Source organism: Palaemon carinicauda, chromosome 35, assembly GCF_036898095.1.
Source record: "Palaemon carinicauda isolate YSFRI2023 chromosome 35, ASM3689809v2, whole genome shotgun sequence".
Classification (NCBI taxonomy): Eukaryota; Metazoa; Arthropoda; class Malacostraca; order Decapoda; family Palaemonidae; genus Palaemon; species Palaemon carinicauda.
The window spans coordinates 73,871,982-73,887,696 of record NC_090759.1 but is presented as its reverse complement, the minus strand read 5'-3'; the positions used below and the strand labels follow the sequence as shown (position 1 = coordinate 73,887,696).

General features: G+C 40.8%; 1 long non-coding RNA gene across 1 annotated transcript in view; it reads right to left on the bottom strand.

Moving 5' to 3' along the window:
* Positions 1 to 6,530: 6,530 nt before the first annotated feature.
* The window catches only part of LOC137627547 (uncharacterized), a 51,489-nt gene continuing 42,304 nt past the window's right edge, over positions 6,531 to 15,715 (bottom strand). Inside the window, exon 4 of the long non-coding RNA XR_011041184.1 lies at positions 6,531 to 6,958. This is a non-coding gene — a long non-coding RNA (uncharacterized lncRNA). The remainder of the gene's footprint in view (positions 6,959 to 15,715) is intronic.

Genomic DNA, 15,715 nt, shown 5'->3' with positions numbered 1-15,715 from the left:
AAGTCGACTTAGACGATTACTCTGCCTTGTAAGTACGTCTTCCTTACGGAGCCCAGCGATCCTCTTAGGATGCTGACAGACCCCCAGGAGCTGAAGTATCAAGGGCTGCAACCCATACAACAGGACCTCATCAAACCCCTAATCTGGGCGCTCTCAAGAAATGACTTTGACCACCCGCCAAATCAACCAGGATGCGAAAGGCTTCTTAGCCTTCCGGACAACCCATAAAAACAACATTAAAACATTTCAAGAGACAGATTAAAAGGGTATGGAATTAGGGATTTGTAGTGGTTGAACCCTCACCCACTACTGCACTCGCTGCTACGAATGGTCCCAGTGTGTAGCAGTTCTCGTAAAGAGACTGGACATCTTTCAAGTAAAATAACGCGAACACTGACTTGCTTCTCCAATAGTTTGCGTCCATGATACTTTGCAGAGATCTATTTTGCTTAAAGGCCACGGAAGTTGCTACAGCTCTAACCTCGTGCGTCTTAACCTTAAGCAAAGATCGGTCTTCCTCATTCAAGTGTGAATGAGCTTCTCGTATTAACAATCTGATAAAATATGACAAAGCATTCTTTGACATGGGCAAGGATGGTTTCTTAACCGAACACCATAACGTTTCAGATTGGCCTCGTAAAGGTTTAGTACGAGCTAAGTAGAACTTAAGAGCTCTAACATTGCCTACGATCTCCGATAAGCTAGGAATATCGAAAGATTTAGGCCAAGGACGAGAAGGTAGCTCATTTTTGGCTAGGAAACCAAGTTGCAGAGAACAAGTAGCTTTTTCTGACGAAAACCCGATGTTCTTGCTGAAGGCATGAAGCTCACTGACTCTTTTAGCCGAGGCTAAGCATACCAGGAAAAGAGTCTTAAGAGTGAGATCTTTCAGGGAGGCTGACTGTAAAGGCTCAAACCTGTCTGACATGAGGAATCTTAGGACCATGTCTAAATTCCACCCAGGAGTAGCCAAACGACGCTCCTTAGAGGTCTCGAAAGACTTAAGGAGGTCTTGCAGATCTTTATTGTTGGAAAGATCTAAGCCTCTATGCCGGAAGACCGAGGCCAACATGCTTCTGTAGCCCTTGATAGTAGGAGCTGAAAGGGATCGTACTTTTCTCAGGTATGAGAAAATCAGCTATTTGGGCTACAGAGGTACTGGTCAAGGATACGGAAACTGACTTGCACCAGTCTCGGAAGACTTCCCACTTCGATTGGTAGACTCTAATGGTAGACGCTCTCCTTGCTCTAGCAATCGCACTGGCTGCCTCCTTCGAAAAGCCTCTAGCTCTCGAGAGTCTTTCGATAGTCTGAAGGCAGTCAGACGAAGAGCGTGGAGGCTTTGGTGTACCTTCTTTACGTGTGGTTGACGTAGAAGGTCTACTCTTAGAGGAAGACTTCTGGGAACGTCTACTAGCCATCGAAGTACCTCGGTGAACCATTCTCTCGCGGGCCAGAGGGGAGCAACTAACGTCAACCTTGTCCCTTCGTGAGAGGCGAATTTCTGCAGTACCTTGTTGACAATCTTGAATGGTGGGAATGCGTAAAGATCTAGATGTGACCAATCTAGGAGGAAGGCATCTAAATGTATTGCTGCTGGGTCCGGGACTGGAGAGCAATAGATTGGAAGCCTCTTGGTCAGCGAGGTTGCAAAGAGATCTATGGTGGGTTGACCCCAAGTCGTCCAAAGTCTCTTGCACACATCCTTGTGGAGGGTCCATTCGGTTGGAATTACTTGACTTTTCCGACTGAGACAATCTGCTAGGACGTTCAAGTCGCCCTGGATGAACCTCGTTACTAGGGAGATGCCTCGATCTTTTGACCAGATGAGCAGGTCCCTTGCGATCTCGTACAAAGTCAGTGAGTGGGTACCTCCCTGTTTGGAAATGTACGCCAAGGCCGTGGTGTTGTCCGAGTTTACTTCCACCACCTTGCCTCGAAGGAGATTCTCGAAGCTTATCAAGGCCAGATGAACCGCCAAAAGCTCCTTGCTGTTGATATGCATGCTCCTCTGACTCGAGTTCCACAGACCTGAGCATTCCCGACCGTCCAGCGTCGCGCCCCAGCCCAAGTCCGATGCGTCCGAGAAGAGAACGTGGTTGGGTATCTGAACTGCCAGGGGAAGACCCTCTCGTAGGCTGATATTGTCCTTCCACCAAGTCAGACAAGACTTTATCTTTTCGGAAATCGGGATCAAGACCGCCTCTAGCGTCTTGTCCTTTTTCCAGTGAAAAGCCAGATGGAATTGAAGAGGACGGAGGTGTAGCCTTCCTAGCGACACAAATTGCTCCAGGGATGACAGCGTCCCTACCAGACTCATCCACAGCCTGACTGAGCAGCGTTCTTTCTTCAGCATCTTCTGGATGGAGAGCAGGGCTTGATCTATTCTGGGGGCCGACGGAAAAGCCCGAAAAACTTGACTGTGAATCTCCATCCCTAAATACAGAATAGTTTGGGATGGGACCAGCTGTGACTTTTCCAAATTGACTAGGAGTCCCAATTCCTTGGTCAGATCTAGAGTCCAATTGAGATCCTTCAGACAGCGATGACTGGAAGAGGCTCTGAGAAGCCAGTCGTCCAAGTACAGGGAGGCTCTGATCTCCGATAGCTCGAAACTGGTACCCCACATTCCTGTAAACAAACCTCAGAAACGGTTGGGAATCCGGGTGTATAGGAATGTGGAAGTATGCCTCCTGAAGGTCAAGAGAGACCATCCAGTCGCCTTCCATAAATGCTGTCAAGACAGCCTGGTAGACTTCATCGTGAAGTTTGTCTTGACAATGAATACATTGAGCGCACTTGCCTCTTACGTACTCCTGCAGTGAACATGGCTGCCAAATCATGGAGCCATCCCTGAGGGACTTGTCCCTGCAGAGAACGTGGCTGTCAGATCATTGGAGCCATCCCTGAAAGCCTTGTTTATGCATGACATAATTGTACAGCAAAACTTCAAAGGCTCGAAAACAGCTGTGAAGTTGACCTGTAAAATCTAGGAGCGTCTCCTGGCCAGGCGCCAGGGAGAGTCCACGAGATTTGAGAAGTCTATCTGGGCAGAGGCAGGAACTCCCAAGCCGAGAACTTCTCTCGTATCATATCAGACTCTCGCTCTATAAGCCAGTTTAAAAGAAGGGAAAGCAAAGGCTGTATCCCCCTAACTCCTCCTGGTGATAAACCAGTCGCCTAGCAAACGTAAGCTCTCTAGGAGAGCGAGAGAGCACTAGCTTATAAAACAACGGCTTCGAAGTAGCTAGGCCTAGTGTAAGCTCTGACGTTTAGGCGAACGAGGAGCAGCAGTTACAAAAAGATCCGGACAAAGATCCTTAAAAATCAGCATGATTTATTTAAAGTCCATAGAGGGCTAAGCAGCTTTAGGCGGACCAGGACGCAACGTCATGTAACTGCTTGACAGTCTGTGAACTGTCAACAACAACAGGTGCGAGAGACCAGGACGCAACGTCATGTAACTGCTTGACAGTCTGTGAACTGTCAACAACAACAGGTGCGTGAGGACGCACAGCGTCCACTCGAGACTGCTTTGACCGCCTAGACTGAGCAGTCAAAACAACTCTAGAATGCGGAGGTTGACGCACAGCGTCAAAACAAGTCGACTCCGATTGTTAGCGAACGTCCTGAACGTCAACAGGAGCATCAGCAAGTGGCCTAACGTCCAGATGTGGCTGAAAATCCACACGAGACCGCATCGAGTGTGGTTCTAAACAACCTGACTGACGTGACTTAGCTACGCCAACGTCAACAGGACGCACAAAGGAACGTTAGGTTGGCTGAAAGCCAGGATATCGATGAGATAAACGGCTAGGCTCAACGGACTAATCGGCAGAAGAGTCTTCCATAAAGGGAGGCAAGCTTATTCTGCATGTCTTGCCGTACAACCCATTTAGGATCAACGGAAAAGGTTGCGGTAAGAGACGAGGGTAACGTCTGTGACCGCAAAACCTTGCCAACAAAAAGACTCTCGGAGTCTGTGTTACGCTTTTGTTAGGCGGCGAGCAGTCTTCCGATGACTGCATAGGGTCAGAGCTGTCCTAATGGCTACAACCAGGATGCTGGACCTGTCCTGAAAGGACTGACTTTCGCTTAAGGGCCTCGAAACCTTGTTTCAGGTTTCTTATGCGAAAAGCCTTCGGATGACGAGGAGAAAAACTTCTCTCTCGCCTTATGGTAGGGGTGATCTTGTTAAGATACACCCGATACCATAGAGGGAACGTCTGTTCGCTGATCAAGGCCTCTCGAACCCATAAGTTGTACGACATTACTTCTCCCCTGGGCTTGGGAGCTTGCAAGAGGTCCCGGACTAGGCGAACGACAGGCACGAACAGACGAACCCTCAGTCGCAACACTGATAACATTTTGCGCAATATCACTTTATCACTACGATTTTCTGTTTAGCACTTATTTCACTGAAATCGAAACTTTTACTGATTTCTACCTGAAGCACGCAATTCTAACCTCATCAAAAGGTAGTAATAGCGAAATCAGTCGTATAATGCAAGCACATTAATACCAGCAAAAAAACAGTAAACATATTTTAAGATAAAAAATTCAGTGGATGGGGAAGAGACTAAACACTAGTTCATTCAAAACTACGTTTTCAATCTCTCACCGTACATTGCCTGGGGACGAGAATAAAAAACTAAAAACGTTTTATCCTTTCTCCCCGTACAGAGACTAGGGACGAGAGTAACTCGAGAACAACGTTACCCGCTTGAACGGAACGTTTTCTCCCCTCTCTCTCCCTCCGTCTCTATCTCTCTCTCTCTCTCTCTTGATTACGCACCTAAGAGAAGAGCCCACTTACGTTTCGTCAAAAAAACATGTTATTTGACCAAAGGAAAAAAACTGAAAGGTTTTTCAATTAAAAAGTTCCTTTAAAATATAATTTAAAACATTTAAGCTTTGAAAGAAGAATGAACAAAACTTCAGAATCGATTTACTTTTTCGGCAAAGTGAAACCGTGATACTCTCTCTCTCTCTATCGTAACGATAGAGCGCAAACTGCGTAGCATAAATAAACTAAACGTTAGTTCATCTTTGAAACAGTACGAAGACTATTCAAAGAAAATCTTTCATAAAATATCTATTAAAAAATATTCATTTAAAAAGTTTAAAATCATTAGCTCTTTAAAAGCTATTTACGATTGAAAGGGCTCAACTTTGTTTAACTTCAGTTTCCAAGTTAGGACCGCCTACTCTCAGGAAGGTCGCATATAAACAAATCATTTAAATTTATTTTTATGTTTATTATAAATGGAAAGTTAATCGAAGAGGCCTAATAAAGGCGGTGAGATATAAAATATATAGAGGAAAATCTATAATTAATTTATAACGTGATAAGATAATTGCTAAAAGCCTAAACACACTTCCGTCTAAGGGAAGGGTCGGCCATTTAAAAGTCAAAGAAAGTCCATACTCTCTTTGTCATCAAAAAATTAAATCTATCCAAAAACTAGTTCAAGATTTAAGATGAAGATAAAACACCTGCACTGCGAAAGCTCAAACCAAATTAAAGTACTTCACCAAATATGATGGGAAAAACTCCAGGTTCTACAGCGAGTAAAAGTACGTCTTGTCGACACATCGACAGAGAAGAAATTGAGTCTTTGTTTACATCGAGAGTGGTATCTGGCCGACAGTTGGCGCTGGTGGGCACACCCGCAACCTGTATAGCGATCGCTGGCGAGTTTTTATTGTATGTGTCTGTCGAGCAACAGAGTTGCAGCTATTATATATTCACCGGCTAAGTTAAATATTTAAAAACTTTCATTACAATAGCTGGTTACAGAGCATTGTCTTGGAGTAATTCTGTTTAGTCTTCATATTGGTCTTGCTAATATGACTAAATTTCTTTACATAGATGTAGGTCATCATTGATCGTTGAGAAAATTTTAATTGAAAGTCTTGAATTAAGCATATGATTTTTTTAGAAACTGCATAATTAAAAAAAAAAGACTCGGGATTTTTTTAAAGAATTGTAATGTTAACTTTTAACCTGGCAGGATTTTAAATAAACTTTTGGGCAAGTTTTGTGAAATCTTATAATTAGATGAAAATCTTAATATAGCTAGCAGTGATAGTAATTATGATGTTCATGACTGGCACCATTCAACTTCCCATGCAATATATTCATTAAAAATTTACAGGATGTTTTCAAAAATATTTTCTAGGATTTATTACTAAGGGGAGGGGTTATAGGAAGTTAAATTACCGTATTTGAAATTTGAAAGGGATGACTTCTCACAACAAAACAATTCAAGGAGCAAGAGTATTGAAACAATGCAATCAAATAAGTAGTCTTGGTTTATTATTCTAATTTAAGAAATTCAAAATTGAAGTACAAAACAATATACTGTTGATTAGAAGATAAAGAAAAACCACTAAATTCCATAGGTAGGAAGAAAAACCATGAGGGCATCCATAAATACAAAATTCTTTTTTCTCAGTTTCACAGAAGTATTAGCACACAAAATCTGGTTCTTTGTGTTTTTAATGCTGTAAATCTAAAAAAAATTTCATTTTCTCTCTGATATATAAAAATACATTACACACACAATTAGCATAGTAATTTGTGCTTAGCTTATGCACAACTCTTATTGTAGAGAGAGTTGACAAAGCCACATTATGAAATTACCGGTATACATTATACCAGTTTAAGCATTGCAGACTGGTATTCATAAAAATGGAAATAGATGAAACTATTACTCCATCTTTAGCTCTTAATCTATAGGTTTGAGGTGCCTGGTAGGAAGGGTTTAATGGTTTATTCATACTCTAATACAAACCCTCTTCATTTCCGTGGGATTACTGTATTCATTTGCTGTTTTGCTACGACCAAAGTTAAAGAAGTCCTGTGGTTCTGGCAACGTTGTATGGTTGACCTCTGTTCCAACTTGCACCGGGTAGGTGCGTATGAGGCTGGTCATATACGGTACAGTAGATGCACCTGAAAGAATGAGATGAAAGATTTAGAACCTTATTAGTATTAAACTTTTCAGATTTTCCCCTCAATTTAAACTTTTCTTAGTTCTGATATATCCCTAGTTCAAAGTAAAGATGAATGCCTTAAATAGTTTTGTGGATTCATGTAAATTGTTATATGTAATTATAATTTATTCATTACAGATTTTAAATCTTGGAAACGTCACAACCTGCACAATTCAAGAATTATGCGATACTGAAACGGGTTAATTTTTTTCATCAATGATTAAAAATGATAAAGGTGAAGGAGCCTGTGAACTACCATTTAACTGTGAGTTTAATTAAATGTTCTTTTTCATAAATTTCAGGAGCAATGTTGATAGTTTTATCAGTAAAGTCTGATACAATTTTTGTTAGTTATGGAATTAACAAAACTTTTAATGGGATATTTAAAGTTTTTATTAAAGTAGAATATTTTCCAAAATCGAAGCTTAGCTGCTGTGGTAATAATTATGGTATTTCTTTTATTTCAAAAGTTTACAAAAGCAAGTTACAAAAGTTTACAAAAGCAAGTCTTTAAGTATATATTTATTTATTTTCTTGAGTAACATTGTGCTAATCAATTTTTTATTTTTTTTTTTTTATTTTAAATCTAGTTTAAGTTTCGCAAAGTAATATCTGATATTACAAGTAAGCCAAAGCAATTTTATACATAAATAAAAATTGTTACTTTGAATTAATGAGTTTTCATTCAGCAATTGTTATAATTAGGCTTTTAAAAACAAAAAATATTTGATTAAGTATTTAATGCTAGACAAGAAAAGACTGAATTTCCAATTAAAAGTTCTTTACCAGAAAGTTCCTACACTGATACTATTGTCCTTTATTGCTATTACAATTTTAAAAGTTGCTAGTGTATATTGGGTAGGTCCCGTCCACCTAATAGGCATTCACTTTGATTTTGGCCACAGCACATTCAATACTTCTCTGCTGCCTCTTAATTTTGATTGAGGGATATTATAGGAAGAAGACAATGGTATGCAGTTGTTTCTGGATAATCTATAGAAGCAACAGTTTTTTGTGCAAATCTGCCATTATCCACAACATGCTTCTTCCTGTTGGGCAGCATTTTTTATTATTTCCTCGCTAGTGTGGCTTGACGACAACAAAAGGTGAACTTGCAGAAATTAGTATTCATCAGACATCACTAGTGCACCATTTGTTAAAAGGTTTTGCTGCCACCATGTGTTAAGGGGTGAGGCACTGCCCTTCTTCGCAACTCTTCTTCCTGGTAGTGTCTTTCATATCTCATAAAAGACACTAACAGCGTACCACATGGAAGTGTCGTTTCTTCATCACGGTCTGCATGACCTCTCTGAAGGCAAACTCTTGTTTCTCTACCACACCTTAGTTGGATCTCCCTCCTCTGCCTCATTGTCATTAAATTCTTTGCTCTTTGGCTTCTAGAAGAAGAAAAAGTAGAGACAAAAACAGGAAGAAAAGTAGAAGACAAAAACATCTAGGAAAATGGATTGATAGGATAGTGTACATGAATCGGACCTCTCTCTCCCCGCTTGTGGGAGATTATTCAGTATATGGTACTGGTGCTCACTGCAAAATTCTGTATGCATACTAAAGTGCCGGGATGAAGCAAGCGACACTAGCTTTGCGGCCCAAAAATTTCCATAAGAAAAGGCACATGGGGCCAGATCACATGGAAGAAAAATTACGAGGTAATGGAGCATGTGTTGTCTAGGTGTATGGACAGGTGTCAAAGCCATCTTGGATGAGAAAATCTAAATGCTCACCCTCTTCGAGTGAGGAAAGAACTTGAAGATTAAACGGGCAAGGAGATCAATACAAGTTCCACTTCAACCGAATTTGACTTGATTCGGGGTTATCAACATTTTAGGAGAGATCCTGAAGTGTTCCTCTTAAACAGGAGATGGGAGTGTTAAGAGGGCAGAACATTTCATCCTGACCAACTGTGCATTTGCTTACTCTTCAAAAAGCACTTTTTGCAGGAGCATGAATGCTTTTCGAACTTACTGACAAACCTTCATGCAGCTAGTTAAGTTTCCTAGTTTGTACCATGCCATGTTCCAGGTACATACCTTCATCATGTACGTAGAAAAATTTATTTATGATCTTAAACTTTGATTGCGTTTTCCCAGAGTATCATCATTCACAGGGTCAGCCTAGGGGGACTGCATTTAGTAAGACGCACAATGCGCATGCCATTATTTCTTTCCAGTGTGGAATAGTTTTCGGCCCACTACCATCATTATGAGATAGTGCACAGGTAGCTCAAGCAGTGTTTGCTGAAACTACAGTAATTACTGATGGAGTTGTTTTAGGGATGGACTTGCAATCACTCTCCCTCCCTCTCTTGTGAGAGACCAGTCAGTTGTCAGGAATAGGGGGAAGAATGGCAACGCCCTTCATCTAGACCAACTGTGCAAGTGCTCAATCTCCTTAGAGAATGAGCAACTTCTTCAAGATGCAGACGAAGAAGAAGACGGTACTGGTACTCATTCTTAAGGAGATTGAGCACTTGCACAGTTGGTATGGATGAAAGGCGTTGCCATTCTTCCCCTTTTGTTAGACTGATCTCTCACAAGAGAGGGAGAGAGAGGGGGAGAGATTGCAAGTCCATGCCTAAAACAACTGCATCGGTAATTACTGTAGTTTCAGCAAACTCTGCTTGAGCTACCTGTGCCCTTGAGCTCCCTTGAGCTACCTGTGCACCATCTTGTAATGATGGTAGTGGGCCGAAAACTATTCCACACTGGAAAGAAATAATGGCATGCGCATTGTGCGTCTTATTAAATGCAGTCTCCTAGGCTGACCCTGTGAATGATGATACTCTGGGAAAACAAAATCCAAAATTTAAGATCATAGATAAATTTCTCTACGTACATGGAGGTATGTACCCGGAACAGAGCATGGTACAAACCAGGAAACTTCCTAGCTGCATGAAGGTCTGTCAGTAAGTTCGTAAAGCATTCATGCTCCTGGAAAAGGTGCTCTCTGAATAATAAGCAAATGCACAGTTGGTCAGGATGAAATGTTCTGCCCTCTTGACCCTCCCATCTCCTGTTTTAGAGGAACACTTCAGGATCTCTCCTAAAATGATAACCCTGAATTAAGTGAAATTCGGTTGAAGTGGAACTTGTATTGATTGCCTTACCCGTTTAATTTTCGAGTTCTTTCCTCACTCAAAGAGGGTGAGCATTTACATTTCCTCATCCAAGATGGCTTTGACATCTGTCCATGCACCTAGACAACACATGCTCCATTACTGCGTAATTTTTCTTCCGTGGGCCTTTCCTTATGAAAGTTTCGAGCTGCAAAGCTCATGTTGCCTGCTTCGCCACGGCACTTTAGTATGCATACAGTAATTTTGCAATATGCAGAGAACCTTCCATACACATTTCACAATACAGTAAAAGATGTTTCCACACACTGTGCACTTATCAAAGCACAGGGATCTTCCAACACTTCCACGTGTTAAGGAATAGAAAGTTCCCAGGACTGCTCTGCGAGATCATCTGCTAGACTATTCTACACCCACTGATGAGACACATTTCCCTCCAACAATTACTGAAAGTTCTCACATAATGCATGTGCGCTCTGCTTGCAGCCACTTTCCACTAGCTCCTTACAGGCTAAGCACCTACTGCTTAGTTTACTTCTCCCAGCATGAAAGATAGGGGCACATCAGCCTCCCTTCTTCCTCGTTAAGATATTGCTTCAGTTCCTGTCTTGATTTGCGAGTGCTCCAAGTTGACGGAGGATTATACTTGAGCCCACTGCCATGCCCAGTATTAAGTAGCCTCCTGTATCAACCACTGGTCTGGTGTGGTACCTTAAAAACCCCACAAACCAGATTTTGGTAAATACAGAGAAGAGGAAGATTTATACAGACTTGATCCAGTCGCCAAACCCATGGATCAACTGGACCCTAAAGTGGAGGGTCCTCTTGCCTCCAGCTTTGCTAGGTAAGAGATCTAATGAACTTCTGGTGTTGGAGACAGCATCCCTTTTCCCATAGGAGTTCCCTTTACCATAGAGCAATTATCTTCAAGTGCCCAGGTCATCCAAAGGCAGAGATTCGGAACCTTGAACCCCATCAGACGTTTAAAGTCTGCTAAAGGAAACTCTTTCATGATGTTGGCCGCTACTACAGCTGCAGCAAGTGAGGAATGCATATGAAGCACTGTTCAGCAAAGCGGCACCAACATGGAGCAAAGAAATTTGTTGGGCATACCATCCTCCATGACAGACATCACCTACTTTTATGAACTCTCGCTCTCCACTGATGACATTCCATACCTACCATCCAAAACTTAACCCTAGCAGCAGAGACATAAGCACTGAAAGAATAATTACCAAAAGCATCCCAGACTGTTGTCTCCCCTCCTTAAGTTGACTCTTCAAATGAAGGCTGGATATAGGTTAAAGTTAAAAATGTTTGTCCTTCCTCCTGACACTCTTTAAGATGGAGACTGGAACCAGCTGTACACTCTTGTCATAAGGAAGGAAGACTTTGTGCTCCCCGAAGGATACTAATCCTTCTGTAAGCATCTCTGTATCATCATTGGGAGAATTATGTACCAGTTAGCAGCTCTGTGCTTCTTGACTGTCTACCACTCCTCCCCCAGTGCTCATGCTGATCTATACTCGGTCAGACTCAAACTGGATTTGTCAGCCGAACTATCTTGAGCCAACTGGATTTGTCTGCCGAACTATCTTGAGCCAACTGGATTTGTCTGCCGAACTATCTTGAGCCAACTGGATTTGTCTGCCGAACTATCTTGAGCCAACTGGATTTGTCTGCCGAACTATCTTGAGCCAACTGGATTTGTCTGCCGAACTATCTTGAGCCAACTGGATTTGTCTGCCGAACTATCTTGAGCCAACTGGATTTGTCTGCCGAACTATCTTGAGCCAACTGGATTTGTCTGCCGAACTATCTTGAGCCAACTGGATTTGTCTGCCGAACTATCTTGAGCCAACTGGATTTGTCTGCCGAACTATCTTGAGCCAACTGGATTTGTCTGCCGAACTATCTTGAGCCAACTGGATTTGTCTGCCGAACTATCTTGAGCCAACTGGATTTGTCTGCCGAACTATCTTGAGCCAACTGGATTTGTCTGCCGAACTATCTTGAGCCAACTGGATTTGTCTGCCGAACTATCTTGAGCCAACTGGATTTGTCTGCCGAACTATCTTGAACGTGGAGTTTCCCATAAGAAAGCTTCATGATACACACTCCAATGATTCACATTCCAATCCAACGCCCAAGTAGAGGATGCCATACTTTGGAATACCTATAGCCATGGCAGTATTTAGTCTTCCCACCAGACTATCATAGTAGCAGAATCATAAAGGTAGTGCAACTCTATCTGCACAAACAATTATTTCTAGACTGACAACGGCAAAGTCTATGGGACTTGAATTTTTGGGGGAGAACAACATTTCTCCTTGGGGCCTCCTCACCAGTCTTGTCTGCAGCATCAACTAGTGAGGAATTGGTGATAGTCTTACCTTCTGGTTCCAGTAGAATAAAAATTTGACTTCCAGCCTGGTGACTGAACAATGAATGCCTCATTAAGGGACCTCCTCAACTTCAGAAATGCAAACCTTCATAAACATCTTGAAGGAGAGATGTTGGGGTGCACGTGAGGATCGCGTCAGTTACATGGAATATGTACCAAGTTAGAAAAACTCCAGCATATCACATTGCCTGGTACCTTTGCTACTTGCTATCATTTTAAGATATCTAACAATTGGACAGACCTATCAGTACTTAATTGGGCAACAACATAACCATTTGCGGCACTGTTTAACAAAACCTATGAGATAGTAAAGCAGGTGCACATTTGTAGTATGAACTTGGCAGAGCTGTCAGCGAGGTTCCCTAGGCAAGAGGCATGCACTAGCTGATATGCTCAGTCGTTTGGGATACCATATGTTCAGAAGTGGGCCCCCAACATCCTTGTGTAATGGAAAGGCAAAATGCTCTTGGGGAATCATATTCTAGCAACTCGCTTGCCATTCAGTTGAACAAAAAACTCTGTACAGTTGCCTTCATTAATTCTGGCACACTGGCATCTCCTTAGCTTTCCATGAAGTATACCGAAATTAATGAAGACGACTGTACTGTTTACTACTGTATTTTAATTCCTTCTCTCGTAATCTACAAGTGGAGCTGGCAGAGATCATGATGACTTGCTTCTCTGTCCTGCAAGGCCAGTAAAACACTTGCTTTTTTTTCAGCACCTGAAGAAGAGAGCCTAGGTACACCTAGTCTTTCTAGTTTTCCTTGCAAGATAAGTACTATCCTGGAAGTGAGGAGATGGGAAGACCATCTTGGACTCAACTGCATGAATTCAGATTTCATGTCTGCCTTGCTTTCAGGAGAAACTTTAAGTGACACTGGTCTTGAAGGCAGGAGTCTATAAATGACAAAGTTTCTATGTTGTTGTTGTTCACCTGACAAACAACAACAACAACAACATAGAAACTTTATTTATATGTAGGTGGTAGTTATTCACCAAATTGTTTAGGAAATCATAAGTCTAGAATAGAATGAGAGGCAAGATAAACAGCCTTTTCAACTTATTTCTTGCAGACCCATTTCTTATAAATAACCTTACATTTAGACAACTTTTACTGCATTCAGTCAACGTATTTTCTCATTGCTTTCACCCCTGAGCAGGATGAAAGTGCCTTAAATATTTCCTGGACAAGTTGGTTATAGAGAATTCCTCCCGCTAAAGAATAAGTCTCCCAACTAAAGGACAATGGTTTGTATTCTGTAGGAACAGAGGTTTTATTAATTTGTACTCGGTTGCCTCTTTGGGGGGCAGGGCCTACCTCCACCTACCAGTAACCTCTATAAAAGCTTCAATGGCTGCTTCTAACTTAGTTGATATTGTACTCGATTTTGGAGGACTCAAGTTTGTATATTTCTTAATTGATTTTTCAACAATACACCACAGATTCTCAAAATTACTGTATAAGATCATTTAAAATATTACTGATATGGATTTAATTCTGTTTAAGACTTAGGACATTTTAGAGAACTTTACTGTATTTCTGATTCAAATCGTTAAAAATTTAATGCCAAACAATTTATTAAAGGGTGAAAAATCTGAGCTGACTTATTTTTACTGCTGAATAATTAAATTTATATAATAAATGACTGAGGTAAAAAAATGCTGAAACTTTAATTTTTGCTGAATAGTAAAATCTATATATTAATGTCAGAGGTAAAAAAATGAACTTTTTTTTCCTTATTTGAACAGATTCAATCCTCAATATTTAGAAATAATATTGGCTAAAATATTCATCTGAGGCATAGATAAAATTTTTTTTATATATATTAATATAAATTAACTTGAATAGTGCCCTTAATAATCTGAAATTTTCATGAAAATATTTTTTTAACTCATAAAAATCAATTTTAAAGAAAAGTCATTTAATGTACTATCTTTTGGGGTATAGTTCGACACTTGTATTCATGAAATGTGACACTGTTGGCGCATCCGCCACAGGTTGGCCACCCCTGACTCAGACGTTCAGAACCGGGTCTAACATTATTTACTGGCTATTAGTATTCTATTGATTCATCTGTTCACTGACCAGAGTTTCAAGGAACAGTAGATAGCCTCTCATGGCATGGTTAGTCTCGACCCGGCCCTTCATTAGAAGGGGCCAACGTTCGGTTCCCAGTACTGAGTGGAAACTTATTTCTATTTGAACACTATGTTGTATGGATATTTATTCATATTTAGGCATAGTTAGAATTGAATATGCATAAATAAAGGCATAATCAATTTATTTCTATTTGAACACGATGTTGTATGAATATTTATTCATATTTAGGTATAGTTAGAATTGAATATGCACAAATATAGGCACAATCAATTTATTTCTATTTGAACACTATGTTGTATGGATATTTATTCATATTTAGGCATAGTTAGAATTGAAAATGCATAAATATAGGCATAATCAATTTATTTCTATTTGAACACGATGTTGTATGGATATTTATCCATATTTATACATAGTTAGAATTAAATATATGCATAAATATAGGCGTAGTTATGTTCATATATTTTTATTAGGACTTTCAAGAATAACTAATGAATATTACCAACGCAAATTCAAAGTGTCATTAAAGTAAGTACAGTTTACTTTGTATTCATGTTAAATCCTTTCCTTTACAGCAAAACAAGAGATTGGCCACCCGTGGTCTGAGTGATCTCTGTCTGTACCGGAGCTCCGGTAACAATCCCCGGTACAAAGGTCCGTCATAGTGACAACGTGAACACCAGAGGAAAACTAATATTAACCTCAATGCTGATCGCCTGTACGATATCCGGTTAAGCCGGAGATTCGATGAAAAGGATCGTAATAACGATATTGTGATTATTCATGAAAAAGGGTTCATACCCTGATTCTGAACGTCTGATTGATCTCTGTTTGTAACGGAGAACTAGTGACAAAGGTCCGTCATCGTGAAAACGTGATCCTCAGCGGTACGATAACATTCTCTAATACTGAATGTTTGTGTTATCTCCAGTGAAGCCGGAGATTCGATGAAAAAGGGACCGTAATAATGAAACTGTGAAGTCTTCATCGGTATCACATTGTTAACTCCGGATCTGGCCGTCTGCTTGATCTCTGTTTGTACCGGAGATCCGGTAGCAAAGGCCCGTCACCGTGATATCGTGACCGTTCCCGGTACGATAACATTAACCTCAATGAA